The sequence below is a fragment of the Pan troglodytes genome, chromosome X (genome assembly GCF_028858775.2).
Source record: "Pan troglodytes isolate AG18354 chromosome X, NHGRI_mPanTro3-v2.0_pri, whole genome shotgun sequence".
Lineage (NCBI taxonomy): Eukaryota > Metazoa > Chordata > Mammalia > Primates > Hominidae > Pan > Pan troglodytes.
The window spans coordinates 40975294-40995290 of NC_072421.2; positions in this window are offsets into that span (position 1 = coordinate 40975294).

The following is a 19997-nucleotide window of genomic DNA, read 5'->3' on the forward strand; positions in this document are numbered from 1 at the left end:
CTCTACACATATTATCAGTGGGGCAGCGTTGGCTGGAAAGCATGTGAAAAGCCAATTTCTCCTTCCCATGTATACCCAAGGTGAATTCAGGGCCTCTAGCCTGTTGGATGTATCAATTAGCTTCTGCTACAACTCAGCTCAGAGCACACAACAGTGAGTGTTGGTGGATCTGGATGGTTGGTTAGGTGACTCTGCTGATCTCACCTGAACTTGCTCACATGTTTGGGAGGCAGCTGGATGATGGCTGATCAAGCTTCAACTCAGCTTTGCCCTAAATGTTTCTCATCATCCAGCAGGCTAGCCAGGACATACTCTCATGGAGACGGAGCCTGGTATGGTGGTGCACGCCTGTAGTCCCACCTACTCCAGAAGCTGAGGCAGGAGGATCCTTGAGGCCAGGATGTTGAGGCTGCAGTGAGCTGTGATTCTGCCACTGCACTCCAGCCCTGGGAGACAGAGCAAGATCCTGTCTCTTTAAATCAATAGATAAAAAATTTAAAAATATCATGGAGATGGCAGAGGCCTAAGAGAGAGCAAGCTCCAATGCATGAGCCACTTCGAGCCTCTGGGTCATGCCTGCTAATAGCCCATTGGCCAAAGCAAAACACGTGCCTGAGACAATGTCCAGAGCAGGGTTAGATCAACGTACCTGCTATGGGAAGGCACTGCAGAGTCACATGACAAAGGGCACAGATGAAAGGAGGGGTGAGACTCGTGGCCATCCACACGTACTGCCATGGGTCGGGATGGATTAGAATCATTTTCACCAGGCACAGTGGCTCACGCCTGTAATCCCAGCATTTTGGAAGAAGAGAATGGGTAGACTGTTTGAGTCCAGGAGTTCAAGACCAGCCTGGGCAACACAGCAAAACCCCCGTCTCTACAAAAAATTACAAAAATTAGCCAGTCATGGTGTTGCGTGCCTGTAGTCCCAGCTACTGGGGAGGCTGAAGCAGGAGGATCACTGCTCTTGGGACGTCGAGGGTGAGTGAGCCATGGTTGTGCGACTGCACTCTAGCCTGGGTGACAGAGTGAGACCCCGTCTCAAAAAAAAAAAATCATTTTCTTGAAAAGGAAGATGCATTATTGACATATGCATCCATTTTGACTGAGAGAAAAGGTTCACTGGAAACACCAAGCTAATGCCAAGCCACTACTTTCTGCCCTCGCCTCTCAAAACAGTTAATAGGCCAAAGATCAAGGGAAATATTCCCCCAGCTTTATCAAAGTATGATTGACAAATAAACCTTGTATTTATTTAAGGTGTACAACATGATGAGGTTTTTTTGTTTCTTTTTTTTTTTTTTTTTTTTGAGACAGAGTCTTGCTCTGTCACCCAGGCTGGAGTGCAGTGGCGTGATCTCGGCTTGCTGCAAGCTCCGCCTCCCAGGATCACGCCATTATCCTGCCTCAGCCTCCCGAGTAGCTGGGACTACAGGCGCCCGCCACCACACCCGGCTACTTTTTTGTATTTTTAGTAGAGACAGGGTTTCACCGTGTTAGCCAGGATGGTCTCGATCTCCTGACCTCCCAAAGTTCTGGGATTACAGGTGTGAGCCACTGCGCCCAGCCAACATGATGTTTTGATATAAGTATACATTGTGAAATGATCTTCCTAATCAAGCCCTATTCATCACCTCACATATTTACCCTTTTTTGTGAAAACACTTAAAAGATGTCTATTAGTGGCCGGGCACAGTGGCTCATGCCTGTAATCCCAGCACTTTGGGAGGCTGAGGCGGGTAGATCGCCTGAGGTCAGAAGTTCGAGACCATTCTGGCTAACATGGCGAAACCCCGTCTCTACTAAAAATACAAAAATTAGCCAGGCATGGTGGCACGTACCTGTAATCCCAGCTAGTCAGGAGGCTGAGGCAGGAGAATCACTTGAACCTGGGAGGTGGAGGTTGCAGTGAGCCAAGATCACACCACTGCACTCCAGCCTGAGCAACAGAGCAAGACTCCGTCTCAAAAAAAAAAAAAGATTTATAGAGACAGGGGTCTCACTGTGTTGCCCAGGTTGGTCTCAAACTCCTGGCTTCAAGTGATCCGCTTGCCTCAGCCTCCCAAAGTGCTAGGATTATAGGTGTGAGCCACCATGCCTGACCAAGAATGCTTTTCAAGTGAACCCCTTCCTAAACAACACTAGCCCTCCTCCTGCCTGCCTCCTTTGAGTGGCCTCCACTTAACGCCCTAAGCACCCTGCAGAATTCAGCCTCAGAAAGCAGGAGGTCAGGAGTTGCAGGCCTCAGTAGCCATGCCTTGGCTGTGTTTGGGCGGCTGCCACACATGCTGGGGAGAGATTCTGCTCTCTGCCATTTGGCCGTGCATCAGTTGGCCCCGCGCCAGGCCCACACTCAGGCCCGTCTGTCAGGGTGGCACCTGGCCCTCTCGCAGAAGCAGATGGTTTCCATTGATCTTTCCTTGCTAGTCTTTTCTGCATTAACACTCCAAACCAGCCCAGCTTAATCCTGGAACTTAATGGAATCCTCACATGTTCTAGTTTCCTGTATGTTTTCCCCGGTAGCCAAATTGTTTTTCTTTCTTCCTTTTTTTTTTTAAAGTTTTAACTTTTCTGCAATAGTAGGATTATAAATGGATTTGTATATACAGAGGGAAAAATCAATAGCTTGTATTTTCGAGGACAAAATGTAACCTCACAGCAAAGCAAAGACAATTATGAAAAAATCATTTGTTTTTCCATTTCATAGGTCTCCACATACAGCTCACCTCACATCCCTAGACCAAACCGATCTTCACCTCCCTGGAGGCAGGAGACTCGGCCTAACAAAACCTTTCAGGGTGAGAGAGAAATAGGAAGGCTCATCCTTTCCTTTGCAGTGGCCCAGAGAACAACATGGATTGAAAAGTTTTGTTTTTAAAGAAAAGGCATGGAGCTGGGCGCAGTGGCTCACGCCTGTAATCCCAGCACTTTCGAAGGCTGAGGTGGGCGGATTACCTGAGGTCGAGAGTTCGAGATCAGCCCGACCAACATGGAGAAACCCCGTCTCTACTAAAAATACAAGAAATTAACCAGGTGTGGTGGCGCATGCCTGTAATCCCAGCTGCTCGGGAGGCTGAGGCAGGAGAATCACTTGAACCCGAGAGGTGGAGGTTGCGGTGAGCCCAGATTGCACCATTGTACTCCAGCCTGGACAACAAGAGTGAAACTCCATCGCAAAAAAAGAAAAAGAAAAAGAAAAGGCATGATGTTTTCCAATGTTACAGATGTTCCAAAGGCAAAACAGCACGGCCGCCCTGAGGCTCCAGCTTGGGAAGAGACAAGTAGCTCTGGTGACCTGGCCCGGGGAGAGCAGGGCAATTTCCCTGGTGCCTGGGCCGGCTGATCTCTGCCTGCAACCCAGCTTCGTGCAGGTTTAGCTTTGGCTAGCGAGGCTGCCCAGCAGCACCTAACAATGTGCAAATCACAGCCTTGGTTGGGCGCTCCTTCTGCTGTGTGCCCGAGATGCCAGCGTTAGAGTAAATAAAAGGGGAGGAAGAGCTGGGCACGGTGGCTCACACCTGTAATCCCAGCACTTTGGGAGGCCGAGGGAGGCAGATCACCTGAGGTCAGTACCAGCCTGGCCAACATGGTGAAACCCCATCTTTAATAAAAATACAAAAATTAGCTGGGCGTGGTGGTGCACACCTGTAATCCCAGTTGCTCAGGAGGCTGAGGCAGGAAAATCACTTGAACCCGGGAGGCAGAGGTTGCAGTGAGCTGAGATCACACCACTGCACTCCAGCCTGGGCAACAGAATGAGACTTCGTCTCAAAAAAAGGTGGCGAGGGGGTGTTGGTGGGGAAGACCTAGGAGCAAATACTTCAATATGCACAGACTAGCTCTGGCCAATAGAAATATACTGCAAGCCACAGGTGTGATTCAAAATTTTCTAGTAGCCTTTTTTTTTTTTGGATACAGGGTCTCTCTCTGTCACCCAGACTGGAGTGCAGTGATCAAGGCTCACTGCAGCCTCGACCCCCCAGGTTCAAGCAACCCTCCCACCTCAGCCTCCCAAGTAGCTGGAACTACAGGCTCATGCCACCATGGCTGACTAGTTTTAGTATTTTTTGTAGAGACAGGGTTTCACTATGTTGTCCAGGCTGGTCTTGAATTCCTGGGCTCAAGCAATCCTCCCCGCCTAGGCCTTCCAAAGTGCTGGAATTACAGGCGTGAGCCACCATGCCTGGCGTAGTTTTTTAAAGTAAAAAGGAACAGGTGAAAATAATTTTAATAACATATTTTATTTAACTCAGTACATCCAAAATATTATCATTTGAACATGTAATCCATATGAACTGTTATTAATGAAACATTTTACATTCTGGTTTTTGTACTAAGTCTTTGAAATCCAGTGTGTATTTTATACTTACAGTACATCTCAATTTGGAAGAGCTGAAAGCTTGATAGCCACATGTGGCTAGTGGCTGCTCTATTGGACAGCATGTGCCTGGGGTTTTTTTGGAAGGGGACTCAAGAAACAGTTTTAACAGGGGTTGCCTCTCAGGAAGAAAATTAAGAGAGACTAGGGGAGAAGAGATGACAAGGTTACTTTTAACCATAAAGGCTTTTATAGCGCTTGAATTATGTGCCAAGTATATGGGTTGCATATTAAAAAAAACACACACCCTGATTTTTTTTGAATGATATATTCAGTGTTGGCAAGGAATAGGAAAATAGGCATGGTCCTACACTCTTGGCAAGAATGTATGCCGATCCCATCATTCTGGAGGGGGAATTGGCACAATTCTATGTCTAGAAACGTAGTCTAAAGACAGGAATCAGCTGGGCACAGTGGCTCATGCCTGTAATTCCAGCACTTTGGGAGGCTGATGTGAGCAGATCACTTGAGCCCTGTTCGAGACCAGCCTGGGCAATATAGTGAGACCTCATCCCTAAAAAAGAAAAGAAAAGAAAAGAAAAAGAAATGACTCAACAAGAGAAGCCAGTATGTTATGAAAAAGGATGCTCACCTCAGCATCTTAGTTCCTACTGGAACATTGAAAACATCCTAAGTGTCATAAACCGATGTGCAGTGAAACTGCACCCTCTGGAGGGGGTGCCTTCTAAAGACAAGTGATCAGAGATTGAAATCACCAATAGTCAAAACTGCCTCTGAAAATAACACAGGACAGCGACATAGCAGAGACTCAACACTAAATTCTACACAGCAAGGTCACTGTTTCTCAGAGTGAGTCCCAGATGCAGTAATTTGCTCACATGTAGGGGCCATACTGTGTGAGAAATATGTACCCTAGACACTAGTGTCTCCTGGCAAGATTGGAGAGAGACATTTGAATTGAAAGCAGCGGAGCAAATAGAAGACTTGTGGCTTCCACGTCATGTTCATTCCTTGAGTGAACTGGTGGGCAAAATCACCCCTATCATTTCAGCTGTTTCTCTTGCTCTGCAAAGTGTATACAGTGCAATTGACATATTTTAAAGGGTCAGATGATGTGACTCTGCTGCATATTGACATGTGACTATAAAGAAAACAGATGGAAAGGAATGCCCCCAAACATTATGTTTTTTAACAAATTATTTTTTCTTTTACCTTTTTGTTTTCATGTGCATTTATCTGTATTCTTACATTTTTCTCCAATGAACAGCCTGAGAATGAATTTTGTATTACTTTTGGAATATAAAAAGAATTGTTTTAAGTCAGTGCTTACCCACCACAAAGTAGCCCACCAAGGCCAGAAGAGTTACAAGTTCCTCTGGATCCCCCAGGGCCTCCTAAAAAGGGAAAATGGTGTGTTCTCTCCTTCAAGCCCAGAGTACATTCTATTTGCCACCAAAGCCAAAGGGACTTGGGAGGCATTAGAGATGGTGCTGGTGCTTTCAGAAACTGCGGTTCTGCTGTGGCCCCCTGAAGACAGCAGCTCCCCTGCCCTAACACGATGCTACTGCCCCTGGGGTTCAAAAATATGAGAAACATCTCCTGCAGGGATGGCTCCCCATTCTGGGGACCCAGCTACCTCATCCCTTCCCCTGAGGGCTTCTGTCACCATCCCATTGATTGCCATGCCACACAGGGAGCTAGCGCAGCTGAACTACAGCTGAACTACACAGCAGGATAGACTTCGGTAAACACAGGACACCTTTCAGAGGAACAAGCAGAGCCTCAAAACACTCAATTAGGTGCAGGTTGAAAGCGTGAAACAATCTCTTGCAGCAACTTGCTGCCATTTCCAGTCAGCAAGCTCCCGCCTCTGAACATGCTAATAAGCATCACTCCCAGGTACCCGCGGCTCACCTGGAGCATACAGCATCTCACTGAATGTGCAGAGCGAGCCTCCAGCGGGCCGTCATCACTCCTACTCAACAGGTGAAGGAAGCCAGGCTCCGGGAGACAAATGAACTCACTTAAGTGTCTCAAGGTGCGCTCCCTGGGAAGGAGACTCCTGAGGCAGAGTTGAGCCTGTAGGATGTTAAGTACTCTTGGAAAGAAGGAGAAAGAGTTGGGGGAGCAGAAGGGAGGGAGGGTGGATGGTGGAGTGAGCTGTGATGCAGGCTCTGAGACAGCCTCAGCCATCCCCACGGGAAGCTGTGGAGCAAGACTGGCTTTTCGGAGTTGTCCTGAGTTGGGCCAACACATGGTTGGATTTTTAAGCTCTAGCTGGTCATCGAATGGGGATTTCCCCAAAAAGCGATGACCTTGATGAGGCACTTTCTGGAGCTGCTAAGGGCTGAGGGTGTCCGCAACAGCCCTGCCGATAGCAGAGGGAGCAACGGATCCTTCCTTGAAGGGGATCACTGTGACCACCACACCAAGGTCACCCAACTAATGAGTGACAGAGCCGCCATTGAGAGCAAGCAACTTATCAGTGCTTTCTGCTCTGCTACTGAGTTAAGCTGCCTCCTCTGAGCTCCAATTTTCACAGCAGCTCTGGCCCTTCACCTAGACTGGGTCCTCTCTCTCAGACCTTCTAGAAAAGAGCTAGCCCCTTTTGGAATCTAGATAACAATGCCGTTCCAGCTGCATGCAACCTGGGCCAAGTCTCAGGAGTTCCCTGACCAGCTATTCTAGTTTCTGAGGCTTTGGGATCTTTTACTTTTGCCCCAGTTAAGCCAAACATGGCAACTTCTTCCTCTTTAGCCCAAGGGTGAGCCATTCTGCCCCCCAGCCCCCATCACCGCCATCACCTCTACAACCTCCTTCAGCCCCACCTCATTCTTTAGCAGTTTTAAGAAAGGCTGTTCCTAAGTGAATCAGCGCAGGAACAGAAAGGCAAATACTAGCCAGGGGTGGTGGCTCGTGCCTGTAATCTCAGCACTTTGGGAGGCTGAGGCAGGTGGATCACCTGAGGTCGGGAGTTCGAGACCAGCCAGGCCAACATGGCAAAACCCTGTCTCTAGTAAAAATACAAAAATTAACTGGGCATTGATGGCAGGCACCTGTAATCCCAGCTACTCGGGAGGCCGAGGCAGGAGAATCGCATGAACCCCGGAAGGCAGAGGTTGCAGTGAGCCAAAATCATACCAGACGGAGACTCTGTCTCAACAAAAAAAAAAAAAAGAAAAAAAAAAAGAAAGGCTGCTCCTAAGTGAATAAACAAAGGAACAGAAAGCCAAGTACCGCATGTTGTCACTTATAAATGGGAGCTAAACATTGAGTACACATGGTCACAAAGAAGGGGACAACAGACACCAGGGCCTACTCGAGGGTGGAGGGTGAGAGGAGGGAGAGGATTGAAAAACTACTTACGGGTGCTAATGCTCATTACCTGGGTGACAAGATAATCTGTACACCAAATCCCCATGAGAAACAATTTACCCTTCTAACAAACCTACACATGCACCCCCTGAACCTAAAATAAAAGTTGGAAAGAAAAAAAAAGGCTGTAATTATCTGAAGGAGTTTTACCAAAACCTAAGGAAATTCACAAGGGAAACAAAGAACATTGGCAGTGCATAGTGGCAATTCCTAAGTATAGTTTTCTCATCCTGTGGTAGCTTACCAGGCATCAGTGAGCTGAATCAAAATCCTGATTCAGAGGTGCCCTTTTTCTTTTTCTTTTCTTTTTTTTTTAATTTTTAATTTTTTTTTTAATTTTTAATTTTTTTGAGAATGAGTCTCCCTCTGTCGCCTAGGCTGGAGTGCAGTGGCGTGATCTCAGCTCACTGTAACCTCTGCCTCCTGGGTTCAAGCGATTCTCATGTCTCAGCCTCCTGAGTAGCTGGGACTACAGGCTCCCACCACCATGCCTGGCTAATTTTTGTATTTTTAGTAGATATGGGGGTTTCACCATGTTGGCCAGGATGGTCTCGAACTCCTGACCTCCAAGTGATCCACGTGCCTTGGCCTCCCAAAGTGCTGGGATTACAGGTGTGAGCCACCGTGCCTGGCTCCCTTTTCTCTTTCTTCTTTTCTTTCTTTCTCTTTCTTTCTTTTTTTTCTTTTTCTTCCTTTCTCTCTCTCTCTTTTTCTTTCTTCTTTCTTCTTTTTTTGCGTGTGTGTGTGTGTGTGTGTGACAAGGTCTCACTCTGTCACCCAAGCTGGATTGCAGTGGCCCAGTTATGGCTTACTGCAGCCTCCACCTCCTGGGCTCAAGGGATCCTCCCACTTCAGTCTCCCGGTAGCTGGGACTATAGACCTCAGCATCTCAAACAGCTGGGATTACAGGTGTGTGCCACCACACCCAGCTAACTTTTTAAAAAATATATTTTGTAGAGATGGGGGTCTCACTATGTTGCCCAGGCTGGTCTCAAACTCCTGGGCTCAAGTGATCCTCCCACCTCAGCCTCCCAAAGTGTTGGTATTACAGGCGTGAGCCACCGCACCCAGCTGAGATGCCCCTTTTCACTTCTCAGGTGTGTGTGTGTGTGTGTGTGTGTGTGTGTGTGTGTGTGTTTTAAGGCAGGGTCTCACTCTGTCACCCAGGCTGCAGTGCAGTGGCACAATCACAGCTCATTGCAGCCTTGACCTCCTGGGCTCAAGTGATCCTCCCACTTCAGCCCCCCAGTAGCAAGGACTATAGGCATGCACCACCACACCCAGGCCACACCCAGGTAATTTTTGCATTTTTTGTATAGACAGAGTTTTACCCTGTTGCCCAGGCTGCACTTCTCGGGTTTTTATGCCCCCTCTTCACCCCCCACCAGCCACACAGGGCAGGAGTTAGTGGGCCACTCATTCTTGTAGCCCAACCAGAGGTGAGTGACATGGAAGACAACCCACACAGGCAAACAGCAGGCCAAATCATACCGCTCACCCTTCCTTAGGGGAGGGTTCTTTCTTCCTTTCTTTTCTTTCTTTCTTTCTTTTTCTTTCTTTCCTTCCTTCCTTCCTTCCTTCCTTCCTTCCTTTCTTTCTTTCGTTCCCTCCCTCCCTCTCTCCCTTCTTTCTTTCTTTCTTTCTTTCTCTCTCTCTCTCTCTCTCTTTCTTTCTTTTTTTCTTTCTCTTTTTTTCGATGGAGTTTCACTCTTGTTACCCAGGCTCCAGTGCAATGGCACTGTGATCTCGGCTCACTGCAACCTCCACCTCCCGGGGTCAAGCCATTCTCCTGCCTCAGACTCCCAAGTAGCTGGGACTACGGGCATGTGCCACCATGCCCAACTACTTTTTGTATTTTTAGTAGACACGGGGTTTCACCATGTTGGCCAGGCTGGTTTCGAACTCCTGACTTCAGGTGATCCACCCGCCTCAGCCTCCAAAAGTGCTGGGATTACAGGTGTGAGCCACTGTGCCCGGCCCTGAGGACTGTTATTTCATTTGGAGAGAGTAGGATTCTGGGATCTAAATGCACACAGCAGTGGCTTGGGAACAGCGATCTTGCTGGCTGGAGATTGGACAGAAATGAGTGGGTTGGGGGAAGGGCATTGATGTAGGAGCTGAGGGACAAAGGAAACAGGAGAAGAGGCAGAAATGGGTTAGTGATGGACAGGGACGGTAGCAGCCTTTGTCAGAATCCCACTTGTCCAGCCAAGTGTATTAGTCCGTTGGAACAAAGGACCACACACTGTCTGGCTTCACCATCAGAAGTGTATTATCTCAGTTCCGGAGGCTGGGAGTCAAGCTCGAGGTGTTGGCAGGGTTGGTTCCTCCTGAGGGCTATGAGGGGAATCTGTTCCATGCCTCTCCCCCAGCTTCTGGTGGTTTGCTGGCAATCTTGGGGGTTCCTCACCTTGCAGAAGCATCACCCCATCTCTACCTGCACCTTCTCATGGCATTGTCCCTATATGCATGCCTGTGTCCACATTTCTCCTTCTTATAAGGACACCAGTCACATTCGGGGGTACTGGGGATTAGAGTGCTAACACAGTAGGTTGGTGCAAAAGTAATTGTGGTTTTTGCCACTGAAAGTAATGGCAAAAACCGCGATTAATTTTGCACCTTTGCACCAACCTAATATATTTTGGTGGGAGGAGGGACACAGTTCAACCCCTAACACCTACTGATTCCAAACTTAGAGTGTGGGTGTCCCTGGCTTTTGTCTACACCGCATGCCTGGCTATCTTCTTCTGGTAACAGCACTCCTCTTCCTTTAGAATGAATCCTTCAGGCTGGGCACAGTGGCTCACCCCTGTAATCCCAACAGAAGGCGGTAAGGGCGGGAGGATACTTTACACTCAGGAGCTTGAGGCTTGCCTGGGCAACATAGTAAGACCCCGTTCTTCAACAAAAAGGAAAAACAAAAACAAAAAACAAGAGACAAATTTAGAATGAATCTTTTCTTTCCATACTGCTGCCAATAACATGACCCCATCTTCCCATTATACGGATGGGCACGTGACCCAAGCTGGCCAATCAAACTCTCTCTCAGCCTCTCTAGGTTCTTCAATTATTTAAATACTTCTAATGTGTGGATGGGGAAGGAGACTAGGCCTGTTTCTGAAAATTGACCCAGGCTCAGTCTGCTCCCAGTGTTTGCTCTTAGGGAAGTCCTCTACAATTACATGCCTGGATTGTTAGAAGTCCAGGGTTACTATGGCTGGGGAAACAGCATGGCTTTGAAGTTTGAACCCCAACCTCCTCACTAACTGGCTGATTCAGTTTTCCATGTTGCAGTTTTCTCATCTATAAAATGTAATAACAACAGTGATATTTCTCTCAGCGCATTCTTACAAGGATCACATATGTGAGAATATGTAGGAATATTCTATACACATATTTATCATTATTAGAAAGGACAAATTTAGGAATAGGGGAGCCAAAGAGTAAGAATTTGTCCATATCAGGCCAGGTGCAGTGGCTCATGCCTGTAATCCCAGCACTTTGGGAGGCCAAGGCAGGTGGATCACCTGTGGTCAGGAGTTCGAGACCAGCCTGGCCAACATGGTGAAACTCTGTCTCTACTAAAAATACAAAAATTAGCTGGGTGTGGTGGCGCACACCTGTAATCCCACCTACTCAGGAGACTGAGGCAGGAGAATCATTTGAACCCGTGAGGCCGAGGTTGCAGTGAGCTGAGATCACGCTGCTGCACTCCAGCCTGTGACAGAATGAGAGTCTGTCTCAAAAAACAAAAAACAAAACACACACAAAAAAACAAAAAACAAAAACAAAAACACAGAACTTGTCCATATCTAAGCAGTCCTGGCGTAGAGATCTTGCATCATGCATCACCATGGAAGAGTGGGCCTCTCTCCTTTCTCCAAGCTGCCATTGTGCTTCTTATTTTATTTATAAGAGACAAGGTCTCTGCCGGGCATGGTGGCTCATGCCTGTAATCCCAGCACTTTGCAAGGCCAAGGTGGGTAAATCACCTGAGGTCGGAGTTCGAGACCAGCCTGACCAACATGGAGAAACCCCGTCTCCACTAAAAATACAAAATTATCCGGGTGTGGTGGCGCACAGGCAAACCTGGAAGGCAGAGGTTGTGATGAGCCGAGATCGCACCACTGCACTCCAGCCCGGGCAACAAGAGTGAAACTCCGTCTAAAAAACAAATCAAAACAAAACAACACCACATCTACTCTAATTGCTCATAAACGTATTCAGTTACTTTTCCAAACTATTTTCTCACTCACTCTGTCACCCAGGCTGGAGTGCAGTTGTGCGATCTCGGCTCATTGCAACCCTCCACCTCCCCGGTTCAAGCGATTCTCCTGCCTCAGCCTCCTGAGTAACTGGGATTACAGGCATGCACCACCACGCCCAGCTAATTTTATTTCTTGTAGAGATGGGGTTCCAGATTGGCAGGAGTATTGAACTCCTGGCCACAAGTGATCAGCCCGCCTTGGCCTCCCAAAGTGCTGGGATTACAGGCGTGAGCCAAGGTGCCCGGTGGCTTCAAAGGTCTTTAGACCTAGGCAGGAAGATACGTACATACTTTTTAAAATTTTATTTTATTTATTTATTTTGAGACGGAGTCTCGCTCTGTCACCCAGTCTGGAGTGCAGTGGTGCAATCTCGGCTCACTGCAACCTCTGCCTCCTGGGTTCAAGCGATTCTCCTGCCTCAGCTTCCAGAGTAGCTGGGACTACAGGCGCACACCACTACACCCGGCTAATGTTTGTATTTTTAGTAGAGATGGGCTTTCACCATGTTGGCCAGGCTGGTCTCGAACTCCTGACCTCAGGTGATATGCCCGCCTCGGCCTCCCAAAGTGCTGGGATTACAGGCATAAGCCACCATGCCCAGCCTATGTACACACTTTTTAAGAGTCAAAGAAATGCAAAATCTGTTGAAGTGCTCAGCCTAGGTGGGGCTTATAGATTTAAGTGAGGAGACTAAAGAGGTAGTTAATGTGGGCTTTGAACACCCCTTGGAGTTATAGAATCATTGATTTAGCAACTTTCAATGTCAATGTATTCTTTTTGCCACTTCAAGCATGCTGATAAACCATTAGTTTCCTCGTGGGCAGGAGAGGAATTCCCCCGCCCAGCTCTCTCTAGTTCCAGAGCTTATGTGTGGCCAAAATTTCTGTCAAAAGTAACTTCATTTCCCTGGAGTGATAACCATGTTCCTTAGTGGGTAACATCTTTCAACCCAGGTAAGATTTCTAATTAAGTTTAGAGATGTTTTAGAGTGGCCTATATTTTCTTATAAAGAATCTGAGGTGGCTGGGCACTGCGGCTCATGCCTGTAGTCCCAGCGCTTTGGGAGGCTGAGGCAGGAGGATTGCTTGAGTCCAGGAGATCGAGGGTGCAGTGAGCCATGATTGTGCCACTGCACTCCAGCTTGGGTGACAGAGTGAGACTTTGTCTTTAAAAGAAAAAAAAAAGGCCAGGCATGGTGGCTCATGCCTGTAATCCTAGCACTCTGGGAGGCCGAGGTGGGTGGATCACCTGAGGTCAGGAGCTGGAGACCAGCCTGGCCAACATGGTGAAACCCCGTCTCTACTAAAAACACAAAAAATTAGCTGGGCATTGTGGTGGATGCCTGTAATTCCAGCTACTCGGGAAGCTGAGGCAGGAGAATGTCTTGAACCCAGGAGGTGAAGGTTGCAGTGAGCTGAGATCGTGCCATTGCACTCCAGCCTGGGCAACAAGAGTGAAACTCCGTCTCAAAAAAAAAAGAAAAAAGAAAAAAAATACAAAAACAAAGAAGAAAATTATTCTCAGCAAATTGGGCATGATATGTACTTGTAATGTTTAACAAATTTAGCCAGTTGGAGAAACAGCCATGTGACTCTAAACGTCAAATATGTGACTGATTATAGTTTTAGGATTTAAAGTTTAATTTGTACTATTGAATTGTACCAGAATATTCAGGAGAACTTTAAGTTCACTGGATTTAAAAGGTTAACTTGTTAGATCAATGTTATTTAATATTTGAGAAAGTTTTGTTCATTCAGACTGAAGTATTTTCTTTTTGTATTTTGGTTGGGTTTTTTTTTGTTTTGTTTTTTGTTTTTTTAAACAGGGTCTCACTCTGTTGCCCAGGCTGGAATGCAGTGGTGCAATCACCGCAGCCTCAACCTCCTGGGCTCAAGCGGCCCTCCCACATCAGCCTTCCACGTAGCTGGGACTACAGGTGAGCACCACCATGCCTGGCTAATTTTTGTTTTTTGTAGTGATCCTTCTGGTCTCCCAAAGTGCTGGCATCACACTCGTGAGCCACCACACCTGGCCCAAGTGAAGAATTTTGTTTTTCTTTTCTTTCTTTCTTTCTTTTTCTTTTTTCAGAGTCTCGCCCTGTCACCCAGACTGGAGTGCAGTGGCACAATCTCGGCTCACTGCAACCTCCACCTCCTGGGTTCAAGTGATTCTCCTGCCTCAGCCTCCCGAGTAGCTGGGATTACAGGTGTGCTCCCCCATGCCCAGCTAATGTTGTATTTTTAGTAGAGATGGTGTTTCACCATGCTAGCCAGGCTGGTCTCGAACTCCTGACCTCAAATGGCCCACCCACCTCAGCCTCCCAAAGTGCTGGGATTACAGGCGTGAGCCAGCGCGCTCGGCCTCTTTGGTCATCATTAATCTTTCATTCTCCCTTTCCTAGATAAAACATTGTTTATTCTTGTTGTGTTTTTAAAAATGTTTTATTTATATAATAGAGACAGGGTCTTGCTCTGTTGTCCTGGCTGGTCTCCAACTCCTGGGCTCAAGTGATCCACCTGCCTTGACCTCCTAAAGTACTGGGATTACAGCCACTGTGCCCAGCCTTATTCTTGTTGATTTGTATGAGGGAAAGGATATTTTCAAATTTCCAAAAGGATAGAGTTATTTGGGTTATTCATTCTTGTTACACTCTAATTTTGTTGTATTAAGGTCTGATAATTGGCTTATATGATACCTCTTTTGGAATATATTCAGTTTCTTTGAAGGCTAAGACTTGGTTAATTTTTATAAATTTTCCACAACTGAATAGAATATGTATTCTCTGTTAAGCACAGCGTTTTATATATTTCCACTGAATTCTGGGCCTAGAGTCATCTCGAAGGCTTGCTCCCTTTATGTGTAGTGCCTGGGCTAGGAAGACTCAGCACAGCTGGGAGCTGATATAGCTGGGGCTCCTCCAGTTTCTGCTATCCCTCTGTGGTTTCTCTGCATGGTGGCATCAGGGAAACCAGACTTCTTATATTGTGGCTCAAAGCTCTGAAGACATTCCAAAAGGGATAGTGCCAGGCAGAAGTCATATTGTTTGTAATGCCTTTTGTGGCCTAGCCTTGAAAATCACACGGCTTCACTTCCACTGTGTTCTATTAGAGGCGAAACTTTTTTTTTTTTTTTTTTTAATCTTGCTCTGTCACCCAAGCTGGAGTGCAGTGGTGCGATCTGGGCTCACTGCAACCTCCGCCTTCTGGGTTCAAGTTATTCTCGTGCCTCGGCCTCCCAAGTGGCTAGGATTACAGGTGTGTGCCATCATGCCTGCCTATTTTTTTGTATTTTTAGCAGAGATGGGGTTTTGCCATGTTGCCCAGGCTGGTCTCAAACTCCTGGCTTCAAGTGATCATCCACCTGCCTTGGCCTCCCAAAGTGCTGGGATTACAAGCGTGAGCCACCTCACCCAGTCGCATTTTTTTTTTTTTTTTTGAGACAGAGTCTCACTCTGTTGCCCAGGTTGGAGTGCAGTGGCACCATCAAAGCTCACTGCAACCTCAACCTTCTGGGCTCAAGGGATCCACCCACCTCAGCCTCCTGAGTAGCTGGGACTACAGGCATGCTATTATGCCCAGTTAATTTTTTTATTTGTTGAAGAGACAAGGTCTCGCTATGTTGCCCAGGCTGGTCTTGAACTCCTGACCTCAAGCAATCCTCCTGCCTTGGCCTCCCAAAGTGCTGGGATTACAGGCCTGAGCCACAGCACCTGGACTGCCCCTGAGTTTTGTTGGTATTGATAAAAACCAGTAGTCTTTTTCTGTCCAACCATCCTAATTCACTGCAGCCCAGCACCTGTCCAGGCCCCAAAGGCTCTCCAAGGAAGGCTGACCCCTCCCTCGTGGGACCCCTGGGATGAGGCACCAACAGCTGGGATCCCAAGTGTATGGCTCCTTGCTTTTCCCTGAAACACTCAGCTCTTGTTTCCACAACACGTCTGAGGTGTTGCAGCAGCAGCCCCAACCGCACCCTCGATAAGAATCTGCCTTTCCTGGCTGGGAGCAGTGGCTCACGCCTGTGATACCAACACTTTGGGAGGCCGAGGTGGGCGGATCATCTGAGGACACAAGTTTGAGACCACCCTGGCCAACAACGTGAAACCCCGTCTCCACTAAAAATACAAAATTAGCCAGGCATGGTGGCGTATGTCTGTAGTCCCAGCTACTGGGGAGGCTGAGGCAGGAGAATCGCCTGAACCCGGGAGGTGGAGGTTGCAGTGAGCTGAGATCACACCATTGCACTCCACTCCAGCCTGGGTGACAAGAGCGAAACTCTGTCTCAAAAAAATCTGCTTTTCCCAACAACAATCCGTACCCCGATGTTGAGCTTCATCCAGCTTCTTTCTGCTTGATGAGTTCCCCAAGGGTTCCCACGTCCCCCGTCTGGCAGCCGAGCCCACCAAGAGCTCTCTCCACCCATCAGACAGGGACAGACCCTGAATTCTCTAATTTCAGGAATCTCTTTGACCCCTCACAAAAACTTGCTCTGGGATAGTCTTTGTGTACCAAGGGTTACTGGGAGAAACAGGTTATATTGAGACACAAAGAAAGATCTTGCTCTACCCGTCCCTGGGGCCAATGGTTATCTGTTGCCAATAAGATTTATAGCAGTAAGAGGGGTGGACCAAGGTCAGCTCCAAGGTGATCTGTTACCTCCTCCTAGACAGGCTGTGTTGTTGTTTTGCCTTCCTTTTGTTTGCTACTTAGTCTCACTCTATTGCCCAGGCTAGAGTGCAGTGGCACAATCTCGGCTCACTATAACCTCTGCCTCCCGGGTTCAAGCGATTCTCCTGCCTCAGCCTCCAGAATAGCTGGGACTACAGGTACGTGCCACCATGCCCAACTAATTTTTGTATTTTTGGTAGAGACAGGATTTCACCATGTTGCCCAGGCTGGTCTCAAACTCCTGGCCTCGAGTGATCCACCCACCTTGGCCTCCCAAAGTGCTGGGATTACAGGCGTGAGCCACCGCGCCCAGCCATGTTCCTTTATTTTTTGAACTGGTAGTACATTTGCATGGTTCAAAATTCACAAAGTAACAAAAGATATATAGTCTCCCCACTCCTGCCCTCAGCCACCCATATCTTCTCCCCAAAAGCAACCAATTTGATCAGTTTTTTGTGTGTTTCCTTCAGAGTTATTTTATGTATATACTAGCAAATATACATATATCTCTATATATTCCACTCCTTTTTACATAAATGGTGGTATGCAACACAAAATGTTCTGCTACCTTTTTTTTTCACTTAACAATATATCTACAATTGATCCATAGAGCTTTCTGTTCTTATTACAGCTTCAGAGTACAGCGTATTCTGAAGTATAAATGTATTCTAAGCTATTTAACTGAAAGTATTTTGCTGGTGGACTCTGGTTGGTTTACATGCCACTTACAAATACAGTCATGCCTCACATAACAACAGAGATACTTTCTGAGAAATGCATGGTTAGGCGATTTTATCATTGTGCGAAATCACGGAGTGTGCTTACACAAACCTAGATAGCCTACTACAGACCAAGACTGTATGGTGTAGCCTATTGCTTCGAGGCTACTAACCTATACAGCTTGTGACTGTCCTGAATATTGTAGGCAATTGTAATACAATGGTAAGTATTTGTGTATTTAAACATAGAAAAGACACAGTAAATGGTATGATTTTATGGGACCAGCTTCATATATGCGGTCTGGACTGTTGATTAAAACATCATTATATGGTGCATAACTGTAACTGTACTGAATAAACTTATAAACAGGACCCAGACAGCTTTTAACAAGTAAATTCTTTTGCTTAGAAATAAATTAAAATTCCAGCTAAAGGAGGCATCCTGCTGTGTAAGATAAAGAATGATAAAATATCCCAGAGGATCAGAAAAGATACAACTTACTTTTGGCTGGCTCGGGACGAGGGAGACGATATGTGTGGAGTGAAAAGACTGAGTCTGGCCGGGCTCGGTGGCTCACACCTGTAATCCCAGCACTTTGGGAGGCCGAGGCAGGTGGATCACCTGAGGTCAGGAGTTCAAGACCAGCCTGGCCAACATGGTAAAACCCCTTCTCTACTTAAAATACAAAACATTAGCTGGGCTTGGTGGTGGATGCCTGTAATCCTGGCTGCTAGGGAGGCTGAGGCAGGAGAATTACTTGAACCCAGGAGGCAGAGGTTGCAGTGAGCCAAGATTGCGCCATGGCACTTCAGCCTGGGCAACAAGAGCGAAACTCTGTCTCAAAACAAAAAAGAAAAGAAAAGAAAAAGACTGAGTCTGCAAGAGGGGAAATCACAGATGGATTCATTTAGAAAAAAATTCAGTTACATTGAACTATGTATAGAATGCACGGTATTGGGGGGTGCATTTAATTGAGTTGTTAGCTCAATTAAAAAAAAACTCTAACTTAAAAACTCCAATATTAAAATGGCATTATATATACTGCTTGCCTAGGAATGTAAGTATCAGGCTGTTCGAATAAATCACAGACCTACTGCAAAATCTGACCCAGTTCTCAGGAACACAGACTATAAAACACTGTAATGGAGGCAAAAATCCACATCAAAATCTCCATTGTCTCGGAAGATTGGATTTAAAGCAGCCCTTCTCTATTCAGTGACACTATAACTGGTAAATTAGAATAATACTATTCTTGCCTTTTGTCATTAATATATGCTTGCCACTTCTTGGCAAATGTCTCTGGTTTCTTTTTGGTTGGTGGGTAGAAGGTGAGTGTAATGCAGTTAAGGTAGCAAATTTTCCCACAAACAGGCACTGCAGACATGACATCTTCCCACAATGCACTTGACGCTCTGAATTATTAATTAGGGCGTTATATGTATTGCTCAGTGCATGAGGTTATATTTAACTCCATGTACTGAACAATCTAAGCTTTCTACCTTCCTGGGTTTGAAAATTAATTTGTAACAAGATTTCTTGTGTGTTTGTTCAGAAAAACATTCTTGTAACAAGGGTGGGAAATCATTTTAAGCTGACCCAGAGAGGTGAAAAGTCAGTTGAGGTCTGGGATAGAATCCCCAAATAGGAACATCCATAATTAACTCCTGGCACCCCCAGGTTCAATCTTCCAGAAAATTCTGTCTAGAAGTATTGGGAAAGACATCAATCAGATCTGAGTTCAAATCTACATTCTGCCAAAATTTAAAATACGGCCAGGTGCAGTGGCTCATGCCTGTAATCCCAGCACTTTGGGAGGCAGAGGTGGGTGGATCATTTGAGGTCAGGAGTTCGAGACCAGTCTGGCAAATATGGGGAATTCCTGCCTCTACTAAAAATACAAAAATCAGCCGGGCGTGGTGGCAGGCACCTGTAGTCCCAGCTACTCGAGAGGCTGAGGCAGGAGAATCACTTGAACCTGGGAGGCAGAGGTTGCAGTGAGCCGAGATTGTGCCACTGCACTCCAGCCTGGTGACAGAGCGAGACTCCATTTCAAAAAAATAAATAAATAAATAAATAAAAATACAAAAATATTTTGCAATTATTAAAAAGATTTTTGCAGGCATTTTGTGAAACAGATGGTACTGCAGCATTTTATGTAAAGACAAAACACTGGAAGCAATTTAAATGTCTGTTGGAATGGGTTTGGAAAAATAAGTTATGATACGCTGATTATGTTGTGAAGTGACTTAGGCCAATTTGGTCAGGCACACATGGAAGCTCTCTGTAGCCACCATTAGTCCAAACTAAGTGGAGCCTACTTATTCCCCACCTTGCTACTGGGTTAGAACAAAAGCAGGTCTCAGGTCCAAATTGGCCAAATATATTAACAAGCAGGCACAACAATTGTATAACCTCTTCGATGGACTCAAACCCAGCTCTTGGTCGTTCGTGCAAGGTTCATTTGCTGCAAAGGCTACAGTGTCCTGAAAACAGGATTCCTTTAGCCTTGTAGGTGGAATCAGGCAACAAGAATGTTCAAATTCATGGCTGGACAAAGGGCTTATTGGACATCTAGCCTTAGGTGCTACTGAGCATGGGCCACATGCCCATCTAGATTCAATCACCTTG